Here is a 14,568-nt window from a genome sequence, read left to right on the forward strand (position 1 = left end):
TTATTTAAGTAGCGGTGTTGTTATTTACAATTTTTTTTTCTTGACAATTGCAAGATGTCATATTAAAGTAGCTTTAAATGTGTATAACTTGATCATCAATGTAAAATAACTCAATGGTTACATGTAATATATGACACTTGTAATGGGAAATCTTAAGACAATGATTTATAAAATGTGTGCTTTAATGGGAATATTTAAGTAGTGGTGTTCTTATTGATTTTGTTTCTTGACAATTGCAAGATGTCTTATTAAAATGACTTTTAAAGATTTTATACATGTATATAACCTGATTATCATTGTAAAATAACTCAATAGTTACTTGTAATCTTACAACACATCTTTACCACACATTTCACTCATTTTTCTCAGAGGTCTCCAGAAAGTAGATTTATAGATTATCTGCATTATTTTTTTTCATAAATCAACAATACGTTGCTTTAAAATCTTTTGATAATCCTACTACATGTACATGGTAGCTGGGTTCCATTTATAAGTATTTTGACACTGGTTAGTTTATATGTTCATATTTGATAAATTTATTGTTGAATGTTTTAACAACAGAATTTTCTATTTAGTGATTTAGGTTTTCAATAGGTTGATATAGAACTACAGTATGAGCATTTTTCAAATATTAAGTTAGGTCTAATACAACTTGTATTATGGCTTCTTTTATTCATTGCTATTGTAATATAAAAATGCTTTTAAAAACCTAATAATTGTGATAATTGTGATAAAACTGAACGTATATTTACAAATATTATCATGTTATTAATTTGTAATATATTGCTTTTCTGATTGCATTTTAATCCAATAAAATTGGTTTAGCTGAATAAAACTACAGTTGCAATTTTTGAGTATTGCTTCCATATTTCTGCAATGTCTATAGACCGTTCTATAATATATATCATTACACCCCCGCTTGAAAAGGTCTGTCCATCCGTCTCTCTGTACGTTCGTCCGCCTGTTATGCTTTGGGGTACCCATCTCTTATCCGCAACTCCTCTCATAAGACTTTCCCAGAATCTTTATTACATATAATTGCCATTGTGACTGGCTATTTTACTCTTTGATCTGACACATATTTTGGGTTTCCCCAAAGCAAAACTTGGACACTGCGGGAGATGGACATGAAGGAGGCAGGGGTATCATTCTGTAAGCGCATTGCTCACAGTACCTTTAGTTTTTACCTGGACCCATGACCATAAACTGAGAGTTAACTTCGAGTCGAAATTTCAAATCAATATAACTTTTGGAAAAAAAAATTATAATGAAACTAAATTTGCATCATTTGTTGGAATCTGAATATACATGTAATACGCAGTATTTTAAAAACATATGTTGAATAAAATTTAAGTTATTCAGAATCAAAATTTTGTCTATTTTTTAGTTTATGGGGCCTTGTATAGGGGCCATAAAACTTAGAAAACGAGCTTACTTTTGATCTCAGTCTCACTTTTACCAAAGGAATATATAGGCCTGGGGACCATAAAACTTAGACGACGAGCTTACTTATGATCTCAGTCTCACTTTTCCACTATATAATCCTTTGGAAAAAGTGAGATTGAGATCAAAAGTGAGCTCTTCGTCTAAGCTTTATGGCCCCCAGGCCTGGCCACAGGATCATGAAACAAACTGATTTAAGTCATTTTTTTAAAAATATTTTTAATCGCCAAGAAAAATATTTATTAAGGATAGAATTTAGTTCTAAATTTGCACATAACACCTCAGTGGAACAATATTGAAAAATATTTTAATTTTGGTCTGCTCCACTTGTACAACATATTATTATAAAATAAAGATTTTGACGGAAGCATAAAATGTATGGTCCTGGGGCCTGGACTCACAATAGACAAAAAGTTGAAAGTCTAATAAGTATGGGTTATGAAATAACACAATTTAAGAATAATCACAGTGATATTGTAAAAATATCGCGTATTTTAATTTCAATCAAATAAATGAAAATGATAGTAGAGCTCTAACACATAATCCCTAGAACTTGGAATATATCTCTAGAAAATAAATGTATGAGGCATCAATTTTTAGCTCACATGAGCCGAAGGCTCAAGTGAGCTTTTCTGATCACATTTTGTCCGTCGTCCGTCCGTCTGCTTGCCTGTCTGTCTGTCCGTCCGTCTGTTAACTTTCCACATTTTTGTCTTCTTCTCAAGAACCACTGGGCCAATTTTGACCAAACTTGGTACAAAGCATCTGGGCCAGAAAAGCTGAAACTTATGTGGAAGCATCTTGGGGTAGTGTAGATTCTAAATTGTTCAAATCATGATGCCCGGGGGTAGGGCGGAGCCACAATGGGGAATCAAAGTTTTACGTAGAAAAACATAGGAAAAATCTTTGAAAATCTCCTTCTCAAGAACCACTAGGCCAGAAAAGCTGAAAATTATGTGGAAGCATCCTGGGGGTAGTGTAGATTTTTTTAAATTATCTTAATTATGATCAGTTGGGTAGGGTGGGGTCACAATATGTATTATCAGGGGAAATCTGGTGAAGAGCAGAATGGTCAAAGGTTGTCAGGTGAGCGATGTGGCCCATGGGCCTCTTGTTTTTAAATTATAGCTGAGTACAATTTAGGTTCAAATGGACGTAAAGTCAACTTTAAAGAAAAACAAATATTTTCACGTGTTAAAGGGGGGTTGGGGCATTTTTAGACTAAATTGATCTCCTTAAGAAGAGGAAATCTGTATATAAACTATACAAAAATGATAATTTTCTTGAAACAAAAATACATGAATTTTTTTTCTTTGCAAAATGATAGTTGACACCTTAAGATATCATATCTAAAAATTAAGTTATAAATGATGGTTAATATGTTGACACACAGCCTCCTTAATAGGGATCACAATAAACCATATGTTTGGTTTTGAGACGAGCTGATCATGATGTTTTAATTACTGAGTTTTTTTTTCACTGCTACTGAAATTCGAAAATCAGAAAAGAAAGTGAAAGTAATTATTTTCAATGAATTGAGGAGCAAAGTGCAACCAATGCAAGAAATTATTACACTGTGTAAAATGCATAAGTTTAGTCAGATCACCTATTTGTTGAGGTAGGATATTTAAACAACCTTAGGCATGGTGACGTATACATTGATATTGGAACTATTCTCCATAAACGCAAAGGAAACATTATAGGGTAAATATGTCTCTTTTATTAAACTATAAAATCATTACAAGAATTTTTTGGGACATGATTTTATTCTGCTTTTTTTATATTCATGCCTACCCTGGTATTATGGCAAGGTTTGTTTCTTTATTGATTTAGTTTGAGGAGTGTTTAATTATGTAGGTACAGCCAAAATGTTGTTTTGTTGAGCTTTGTGGATCGTTCTATTTTCAGTCTTTTCCGGTCTAGTAAATGATATACATTTGCTTAAATAATGACGATAACCTCACACACCCTCGTCTCGAAATGCGGAAACTAAGATTTGTTATTGTAAAAATATTTAAATTAGACCGAACTATGATTTTCATCTATAATGAATGGGACATCTTTTAATATCACATGTATTATCTAAAATCAGTGACATGCAGGTGGCTCATAAAATAAGGTCTTCGTAGAAGACCGTTGCTACAACAAATTTAACAATTTTTTTTTAACAGAATATTGATTGAGACCAAAACGAATACCTTTATATCATATCTGTTGTCATGTGTTGTGTAGATTAAATTTATAATCATGTCATATAATCTGTGTAAAATTTTCATGGTCACAGCAGGACTAGACTGATTGTGCAGATTGAATCAACAATTTTATCGTATGTCTAGTACTTGCAAATTTATTTTAGAAATTGAAACATTTTCAAAATATTTATAGTTAAGATCTCCCTTGTATACATTGAGCGACCCCAATGTGTACAAGAAGTATTCTAATATTCAAAAGATACTTGAGTTGCTGATCGACAATATCTTTGTGCTTTTGAAGTAAGGTCTTCCAACAATCCATTGGAATTCCCATGGGTACCAATTGCGCCCCGATATCAGCAGTCCTATTTTTATATTGATATGAACAGAATTTGTCCAATATCTCATACATGTACATTGATAGAAGAAAACACTTGTTCTGGTCTTCAACTCTACATTTAGATATATCGACAACCTATTGTCAATTAGCAGTGTTTTTTTCGTTTTTATGTCGATACGATATATCCTGATGAGCTTGTTATAAAAGATACCACAGAGTCCGAACATTTGTTTCATATCTGGAATCTAAAAAACAAGCTTTATGATAAACATGATGACTTTAACTTTTCATTCGTCAACTTCCGTTATTTATGCAGCAATATATATCATCACCTGCACACGGGGTTTATTTGTCTCAGGTGATTCGATACGCAAGAGCATGCTCCATGTATGGCAATGTTTAAAACGAGGTAAATATTGACAAACAAGTTGATGAAACAAGAAGAACAGCAGTCTCGTTTCAATTCATTATTTCGTAAGTGCTACATGTATGATCGAAACAATGACCTTAATTGTCGGCAAGTACAATTTATCATTAAATCAATTGTTGACTAATGTTTTTCATACAATTGTTAGGCCATTATTTACACACTGAGTTGTCGACGGATTTTTCCGATATTTGTTTGGAGGTCTGTGTTTGCTCTGCTCCTATTTTGTATTGTTTTATGGACTTTTCAGCTTGAATACTGATTTTATCTCCGTATATTTCAAAGCACTAGGTAAAATTGGAAATACAAGTAGTTTAAATTTTCGTTTCCTTATCATATTCCATCTACATATTTTATACATCTATATGTATATGCAATTTTTAGTAGAAGACGTAAATTGTAGATAAAAACTGTATCCGGAAGTACATGTACAAAATTTAAAAATTGCTTAAAAATATCCAGATGATTTTCAAAGCACAAAGATATATAGTCTGTAACTATTCCTGTTTCAACATTATTTGCTATGTTTTGAAATATTTTAATATCATTCAATTTGAAATTATTTTGCAATTTATTAGTGCCTTTATAAAATGCTCATATTATACAAAAGTAAAATAACAAGTATATTATAAATGCAGCTAAAACATTTGCATGTTTTCGTGGTTTCAATGTTTCCTGTGAAAGGAAGATTTGAAATTCTACCAGGTTTTATTAAATACTCAGTACATGTTTTATTATTATTATTTTTTCTTAAATCAGCTATCACAAAACATGTATGAAAAAACATTTACACATGTAATTGATGTTCTTTACTCCTTTTTTTGGTTACCTTTGTATTCAGCATTTTTAATGTACATGTATTTGAATTCACTATGACCATTAGTAAATGATTAATAAACATGCACATGTATATCACAAAAACTTCTTAAAAGAAATAAAAAGACACAATAAAAATATACAGAAAATTAGATGACCATTAGCCTACCCTTAACAAGACGGCATTTTCCTTTTTGCTATATAAATGTTAAAAAATATAAACATTGCCCTAGTGATACATGATGGAATTAATTCTCTTTAAAGAAATGGACAAAACTTCTCCGCTTCTCTAAAGAGATTACATGGAATTTGACTTTGTCTGTCAGTCTGCCCTATGCATTTGGTTTTCCATGCACTCTGTTTTTTCTAAATGCTTTCAGAATTGGTATGCGAATTAATCTTGATCTGTTACAGAAAAGTTAAGACTTCGTACCACTTCAATTTCAATTTTTAATTTCAATGTTTTCCTGCATTTTCTGAACACTTGCAGATGTAGAGCTGATCTTTGGTATATGCATTATCTCGATGAAATATATTGCATTTTATATCTGCTTCAAAAATGAACTTTGAACGGAACTGTGGCATTTTCATTTTGTCTTGGGAACCAGATTACATTAGGTAGGAGGTGTAGTTTTGCTAATGCAATGTTCCCAGAATGCTTGTTCTGTTGAAAAAAGTTTGTATTAAAATTCTGTTTAATTTGTTGTAGAATATAAAGAATGGGCCAAAGCTCAACAAAAAAGAAAGCGACTAAGTCAGAAGGCAAAGCCAATGAAAGAGTGGCTAAAGTATCAACTGGGACCACAGACGAGTCGTACACGAATAATTTGGCTACATTAAGGGAGGATTTTCATTCTCATAAATCAAATAATGCGCATCTGAAAATATCGCCATCACCCCCAGCAAGAGAACTGGAGGAGATAAAATCACCAGGGTATTCCTCCTGTACAACGTGGGAAGATCTTACAAGTGATGAAATAAAACTACTACCAAAAAAACAAGCAACAGGCACTGAAAATATTTCTTACATGGATTTTGAGGTATATCCACCGACTGTAAGGAAAGATACAAAAGCTTGCTCGAATCCTTTGGTTCCTACACTAAAAAATTATCCAGATGCAGGTTTGAGAGTGAAAAATGTTGAGGACAGTGATAATAATCCTCGCATGGATGTTTCAAACATACCATCCCATAAAAAAATTCAATATAACATGCTTTCAAGTAAAAATTCGAGATTTCAGATGAGGGATAAAAAATATGAAACTGAATTTTCTGCAAAGTGTAGTCAAGGAAATCCTATCTTAGGTGTGCAGAATGATTGTACAATGCCTAGTTTAAGCTCCAAATATGTTAGAAATTCAGATTCTGGTGTGACTGAAGAAGATCATTATGTGGAAAACCAAGCAAAAATGAGTTTTCATTCACCTAAACCTTTATATGGTCAAAAATGTCTTAAGGAAGAAGGTTTAAGTAATTATAACTCTGAAGTTTCTGTGCGAAAAGACAAAAATGAGCTGAAAAATACTTCAGTTATCCAACATGGAGGCAAAAACTCTACAGTTGCTTTAAATGACATTAAGGAAAATAAAGGCATAAAACCAAATGAAAATAGTACATCTAGCACATTATCTGACTATGCAATCAAAGAAGTTCCTCATTTTCCACAGTATGGTATGAAATGGGAACCGCGAAACCCTCCTACTTGGGAAATAAAATTGGAAAGTGACATGAAAATTATGAAACAAAGTGAAAACCTTGAGCCGGACAAAAACACTGCCTCTGCTGATATATTTGTAGTTTCACAGAATGCAGTGAAGCAAAATGAATTTGCAGTGGAGAGAATTGTACAACAAGCAGATATGAACTATTCAGAAGAATCAAACCAAAGCAATGATTTTTCTGGATATTACAAGAAGTCCAAACAATTACCTGGTGGAAGTAGTAGAACAGATAAAAGAAAAATCAAGTTTCGAGATGAAGAGGAAGAAGACATACAGCCTATTGAAAACCAAACAAGAAAAATTTTTCAACAATCCAGAGAGAAATGTCCCACATATCATTGCAGAGGAGTACCGGTATATGCCGACGGATGTGGTGGGAAAGAAGTAGATCCAGAGGTCAAAAAATGGCATGATTTCATAAAAGTTAAAAATATAGAACAAGAACCAGATTTAGTTCAAAGTAGACACATCAAATCAGTAGAGGGAAATCTGAAAGAGAGTAATCCAATAAATCCTCAAGAACAGGTTGGCAGTGCAAGTAAAACTAACGAGTTTTCTAATTTTAAAACAGATCAATTAATCCAACGGATCGAAGAAACAAATGCTAAATCTCTAAGAGTAATTCAAAGTCAAATTGAACCAAAAGACAAGTCAACAAATGAAAGACAAAATGTACCTAGTGTTAAACAAGATGAACACAAATTTAAACCCATGTCATTTCACGTAGGAAACGCCGTAAGAAGTTCACATTCTCCGAAAAAGGAGTCAAAAAGCGGCAGTAAATATTCTGTACAAGGCAATTTCAAGCATGATGAAAAAGTGGAGGTTGTTGCTGGAGAAAATGGAGACAAGAAATGCAAAAAAGCAGAATCAAAGCAAGAAGAAGACTTTTATTTTAAAAAGACTGATGACGAACCAGAAAAATCGCTGAAAAATATGGCACAATCACTTTGTAGTTCGAGTTGTGATGAAAAAATTGCTTCAAAAATAAAAGGAAACACTGGAATGGCAAAAATAACAAATCGGAAGGAACACAATAATATTCAGGATGAAGACATAAGTAAACGGAATGTAGATTCAGGAAAACGAATGGAAACAGAAGAGAAACAGCAAGATGAAAAAAGTACAAGCAAACCTATCAATTCTTGCAACACTGCAGCCCAAGATTATGTATTTGAATACCAAACTGATCGGAACCCCAATCAACAAAGCCATTATAAAGAGGAAAGAAATGAAAAATGTAACACAAGAAAGGAAACCTTTGTTGGGCAAATGGAACGTATTAAAGGAAATGAACACACAATGTCCGCAAGATCAAAGGATACTGCAGTCGAAAAAAAGGAGTCGAAACAGAAAAAGGTTTCTATCGCTAAAATTGTCCAATGTTCAGATTCTACTTTGTTGAAAGCAAAGGAATCAAGACTAAGCAAAGAAAGTATTACTACTTGCAAAACAATTAAAGAAGATAATTCCAAACAGACGAACGTCAGTGGAGAAGAATGTAGAGGTAAAATAATGCATAAAATTCTAAGTCCACAAAATTTCCAAAAAGGGAGTGTTCATGCAAATGTAGAAGTTGCAAACAACCAACATTATGACAAGGAGGTGTCAAATATCAAAAGAAGTCAAGCTTCTACAGAAATGCATATGCCATTGAAAAAAGCAGTCGTTGTTCAGCATGTCAGCAATAAAAAAATATCTAATACTGAAGAGAGAAAAGCTACTAAATCAAAATCGTCAGAAAAGATGAAATCGGCATTTCAAAATACAATTTCAAACAATGCCGTCGATGAACAAAACATAAGTATTTCCAATTTGAAAACAGAAGAATCTAGCCCACGAAAAGACAAAACATTGACAACAGGTACAGAATCTGAAATGACGATACAGGAGCCTTGTACAGCTGTGAAAGCAGAGGTTAAAGATATCTTGGATTTTTCAGAGAAGATGTCAAAGCAGAGGGTAACTTCAAAGCAGAGCATCGAATCTTTCAATGATGCTGTTTTGATTAAAGAGTCAAAGAGAGACAATGTGATTATATTTAATGACAAGACTGAGGCACATGAAAGAGTAAAAGAAGATAAAGAGGGACTTAGTTCAACCAAAAACAAGGATAAATGCGGAAGATGTAAAGAGAAACAGTATAGTTTAACTCCAAGAGAAAAAAGACCTGTACATCTTGCTCAAAGTGTTTTTGGTCAGAATTGCAACAAAGACACTTTAACTCGTGTCTTGATTTTTTCTAAGAAATTGGAAGATGAAAATGATTTGTGGTCACATCTCATTGGTATTGTTTCAGATGTTAAATTTCGTGTTACATCTTTTGACACCAATCCCGTCAACAGGACAACAACTGTTGGTTTTGATTTTAAAACCGATGCAGATGCTTCGGCATTTCAAAGATGCTTGGAACAAAATGACAAAGAGTTGGGTTTTGGGTACCAATTAAAAAAAGGAACTTCCGAAGAAAAGAATCCAAATACAAAGATAATGGGGATTAATAAAAAACTACAAAACCTGAAAGAAAAGGCTGAGAAAATATTAAAAAGACACCAAGATAAACTTAAAGAGGTTGAAAAAGAAACACAAATTTTAGAAGAGGCCTCTTCAAAAAGGAAGAACAAATTCATTGATATATCACTTCATGAGCAAAGAGAAGCTCAACGAAAAGCGTTAAAAGATAAAAAGAGAGAGCTCATTCATCAACAGAGTGAATTTGAATCATGTTCATCAAATGTTATACAGAAAATAGAGTCTGCTGAAACACAACACGTTACGCAGAAGGATATTGATTCCTTAATGAAGAAATTTGAAATTGAATGTACAAGACTAGAACAAGCATTGCCTATCTATGCAAAAAGAACCGAAATTGTCGACACGATTCTTGAAAACCAAGTATCTGTCATTCTGGGAGAAACTGGATCTGGAAAAAGTACTCAAATAACTCAATACATATTAGAGTCAGAATTAAGTTCCCTTGGAAAAATCATTTGTACACAGCCACGAAAAGTAGCAGCGATTAGCCTTGCTGAGAGAGTTGCAGTCGAACAGAAGACAAAAGTAGGTGACCTTGTGGGTTATCAAGCTGGAATGAAATCAAAGCTGAGTAATCAGTCTAAGGTATTGTACATGACTGACCACATGCTTTTGAATGAGTGTCTCAAAGATCCTATGCTAATGGAGTTTTCCTGTGTCGTGATTGATGAAGCTCACGAAAGAAGTGTTTATACTGATCTCCTGTTGGGAATGATCAAAAAGTGTTTACCACAACGACCAGAACTTCGTGTTGTGGTTACTTCTGCAACAATAGATCCAGACGTATTTGTGCAATACTTTTGATATTTGCCCGGTCATTTTTGGAAGAATGTTTCCTGTTGATATTGAATGGTTAACTATGTCAACTGGTGCTGATGTGGCTGATGACTATGAAATTAAAGCTATCACAAAATCACAGAAATTCACAGAAAAGAACCATCTGGAGATATATTAGTGTTTTTAACATCCCAACTCGAAATTGAGCAGTGTACGGAAAAAATAAATGTATTACTGAGAGGACGGAAAGATCATTGGATTTTACCTTTACATGGTAAACTTCAAACTGAAGAACAGAATTTAGTATTTAGGGAATCACCAAAAGGAACACGAAAAATTGTGCTTGCTACAAATGTAGCCGAAACATCAGTGACAATACCTGGTGTAAAGTATGTAGTTGATACCGGGGCTGTTAAAGAATTATCGTATGATCCAAGGAAGAAAATAAGTGCATTGCGTGTTGTGAAAGTTACCAAAAGTTCTGCTGACCAGAGGAAAGGAAGGGCTGGAAGAACCGGACCTGGTAAATGTTATAGACTTTATTCTAAGGAAGATTACAACAACATGTGCCCGACATCTATACCAGAAATTCTGAAAATACACTTAGGTCATGCAATTCTTAAGCTTTTGCAACTGGATGTTGATCCATTAGAATTTGACTTTGTACAAGCTCCAGAGAAGGTTTCTATGGAAAACGCTTTCCAGCACCTCAATAAACTTGGAGCCATTGAAAATGGGAAAATATCTTTAGGAAGGTGGATTGCAAAACTTCCATTTGAACCAAGTTTAGGAGTTCTTGTACATGACGCCATAGATCGTAATGTTGGCTTGGAGGGAATCATTATAGCGGCCTCCTGCACAGTACCAGGATCTTTGTTTTATCGAGGTGGGACAGCATCACAGAAAGAATTATCGGTTGAAAATCCAATTTTGTCATAAGTTTGGAGATCACTTTACCAATCTTAGTGTTTTCAAAGAATGGCACAAAGTTCCCGCAAGGCAGAGAGGTAAATGGTGTAGAGATAATTCAATAAATGGAAAAGCTATGAGAAACATTGATGATGCCACAGAGGAACTTTTATATACTCTTAGGAGAGACCTGTCCATCAACATAAAATATAAATTTACAGATGCTGTAGATAGAGATAGAATTTTGCAGAAACTACTCTTTAAATCATTTCAATGTAATGTCTGCTTTTTTCTTGGGCATGAAAAAGCTGGCTACTTCTTTATAGACAAAGGACAACAGGTGATTGTACATCCATCATCTGCCTTTCAGTCCCTTGCTTCTTACCCTAACTGGGTTATTGTCGAGAGAGTGATGCAAACTTCACGTGATTTTGCCCTAAATATTACAGCTGTAGCAGATGAAGATGTCGAAGAAGCACTGAACGATGGTTCTCTGGACTTTGACATTGGTGCCGTGGAAAAGAGAAAGGTTACACAAGTTTTGACGGAATATGTTGGTGTTCAGGTTCACAGAGAAGTTGTCGGTCCTAGATATACCAAAGTAAAAGCAATGCAAGAAAATCTAACGACAAAATGCAAGAACTCCGTGTTCGTGATTGATGCAAATCGAGATAGGGGAGAAATTTCAATTTATGCGCCACTGGCTGACCAAGAAATTTCTTTTCAGACTCTGCAATCAGCAGTTGATCCCATCAGAGAAAAAGTGAGGAATGAAACGGTCGAACATCCTTTGGTTTAAAAATTCGTAAGGATTTCATAGGAGCAGGAGGGCTAATCCATGACCTGTTATATCAGGATGAATACAAAAATGTGTTTATTTTCGGTAATGCCAATGCTTTCTATTCTGATGACGAATTGGTACATTGGTTTGAACGTTTTGGATCAATCCGAGCATTCATACCTAAATCTCCAAACAACACTAATCCTAAATATCTTGGCCAGATCGTATATGAAAAATCTGAATTCGCTAAAGCGGCAGTAATGGAAACACGTGCGAAAACATCTGAAATTTCTGCAAAACCACCAAAAGGGATTGGGAAATGTGAAGAAGCAGATCTACTTAAGGCAAGGCTGACTTGGTGTAGAAGAAAGTCAAAAGGATTTGCTTTCGTTGAGATGCGTGACAAAGACCAAATAGACAACGTCATAAGATCGAGATTGTTCAGTAACATGGTTGTAGCAGGGAAAAGAGTAAAGATACAGCGAAGTAAAAATAATCCAAATAAAGAACTGCATGTAGCAGGCTTAGGTGAACTTGTTAATGAAGATGTTTTACACGAAAGTTTTCTGAATTCTTTTGACATTTCTGAAAATGACATTTCAAATATTGTTGTTATACGGGAAAAAATCAATACAACTCCAGAAATGCTATACAGTCTGAAAACTAGACTAGAGAATCAGTTTACACAGGAAACTAATATTCAGAAAAATAGATTCAATATCACCGTCATTGAGCCCAAACCTGCTGCTTTTACTTATGAGGCTTATGTTACATTTAAAGACCCAGAGGAAGGATTTCGAGCATGTTCAAGACTACACAATAGAATATCCATTGGAAATTATCCAGTAACTATCACACCAGAAATACATACTCGAATATTCGTTTTGGCACCGGTCTTCAAACGAGTGGCGAAAAATATTGAAAGATACTGTGAAGAAATACAGAATGAATACAGTGGACGGCAACTGACTGTAACTTTGCTCAAAAATGGAAACTACATGATAGATATTGATGCAGATTGCATTGAAAGTATGGTCCACACAAGAAACAAAGTACAAAGAATGCTTCAAGGCGAGACAGTTGACTTGGAAAAAATGCCAGCACTTCGGTATCTGTTCACTTCCGACGGTCAAGAAAAGGTTGAAAAAGTAATGAAAAAGACAAATACATTAATTTTGTTTGATCACAGAAATACGTCTGTTTCTGTACATGGTCAAAGTGAAAACCGCGGATTAGCTATAGAGAAGATAAGAAAGTATGTCGAAAAAATGACTTCCTCCAAACTTCGTATAATTGACTTAAAAGGGGAATCCAAACCACCAGGTTTAATGAAGACAGTTGTATTAAAGCACAATATAGACCTAAGTGGCCTGAAGAAGGAGTGCGGTTTGTCAACAGTGGAGCTTGATCACAGGAATCATAGGATAAAAATGTTAGGATCTGAAGAAGCAGTTGAGAGGGCTGTCCAATGTATTGAAGGGATCACTGATTGTTTGCGAAAAAAATGCTCAGTTGTAGGTACTGAGCAACCGAATTGTGGCGTATGTTTTACCGAAATAGCGGACAGCGAAATATACCGACTGGAATCCTGTGGCCATCCGTACTGTAGAGATTGTATAAATTCCACATAGAATCTTCTATCAAAAACAAACAATTCCCACTCAAATGTTGTCACATTGATTGTGATATGCTTTGGGCATGGAAAGATTTTGTGAACATGACAAAACATGGATTCTGTCGTCTTCAAAGTATCCTGCATTCGTCTGTGTCCAGTTTTGTTGCAGAAAACAAGGACAAAGTTCGATATTGTATAACTCCAAACTGCCCAATGGTCTACAAAGTCAGCAAAGAAGGGAGGAGAATTGTATGCAGTGTTTGTAGAACTGGTATGTGCAACAAATGCCACATTGAGTACCACAATGGAGTATCATGTGCCATGTACCAGATGGAAAATGGAAATGATGAAACGGGACTTAAAGAATGGATGCGCCGGGACCCTCAAACAGGAAATTGTAAATGTTTTGCTGGATGAGAAAAATGGCGGTTGTCAGCGCATTGAATGTCGCGATTGCAAGAGCCACATTTGCTGGATATGCATGGAGTTTTTCAAAATAGCCGCGAGTGTTATGGACATCTGTATAAAAAGCATGGTACTCTTGTTTAGAGTTGAAACACTAACATTCACAATTTTTGAACGTTTTTCTCTGTCATAACGATATCGAATAATTTTTAAGGAAAAAATGAAATGGTAAAGATTTAAATTATTCTGTAGCAAAAAATGCATTTTTTTTCAAACTGCGTGTTTTTTAAATGAAGTATCTTGTATTTATAAACTTCATCTTTAAAGATATAAAATTATGATCTTTGCATATAAAAAGAATAAGGAAAAGAAATGTTACTTGATTTGTATATCTTGTTCTTTTTATAATTACTAATGTTGTTGATTATAATTGAATTGTTTTTAATTATATGTTAATAATATAATGATATTTTTGGGAATACATTTTTTATTATCGTTTTTTTAACAGACAATGCGAATAGTGTTACCATCATATGCACTAAGAGCATGGAAAAACTGTTATAGTTAAAAGTTAAAGCTGACATGAATTCTTAAAAACGCAACATGT

At 34.1% G+C, this 14,568-nt stretch overlaps 1 pseudogene; it reads left to right on the plus strand.

The window, feature by feature from the left end:
- Positions 1-3,000: 3,000 nt before the first annotated feature.
- Positions 3,001-14,105, plus strand: LOC134229608 (uncharacterized; annotated as a pseudogene).
- Positions 14,106-14,568: the final 463 nt, after the last annotated feature.

Source organism: Saccostrea cucullata, unplaced genomic scaffold (assembly GCF_032062105.1).
Source record: "Saccostrea cucullata isolate Sc308-1 unplaced genomic scaffold, CSIRO_AGI_Scuc_v1 ctg4421, whole genome shotgun sequence".
Classification (NCBI taxonomy): Eukaryota; Metazoa; Mollusca; class Bivalvia; order Ostreida; family Ostreidae; genus Saccostrea; species Saccostrea cuccullata.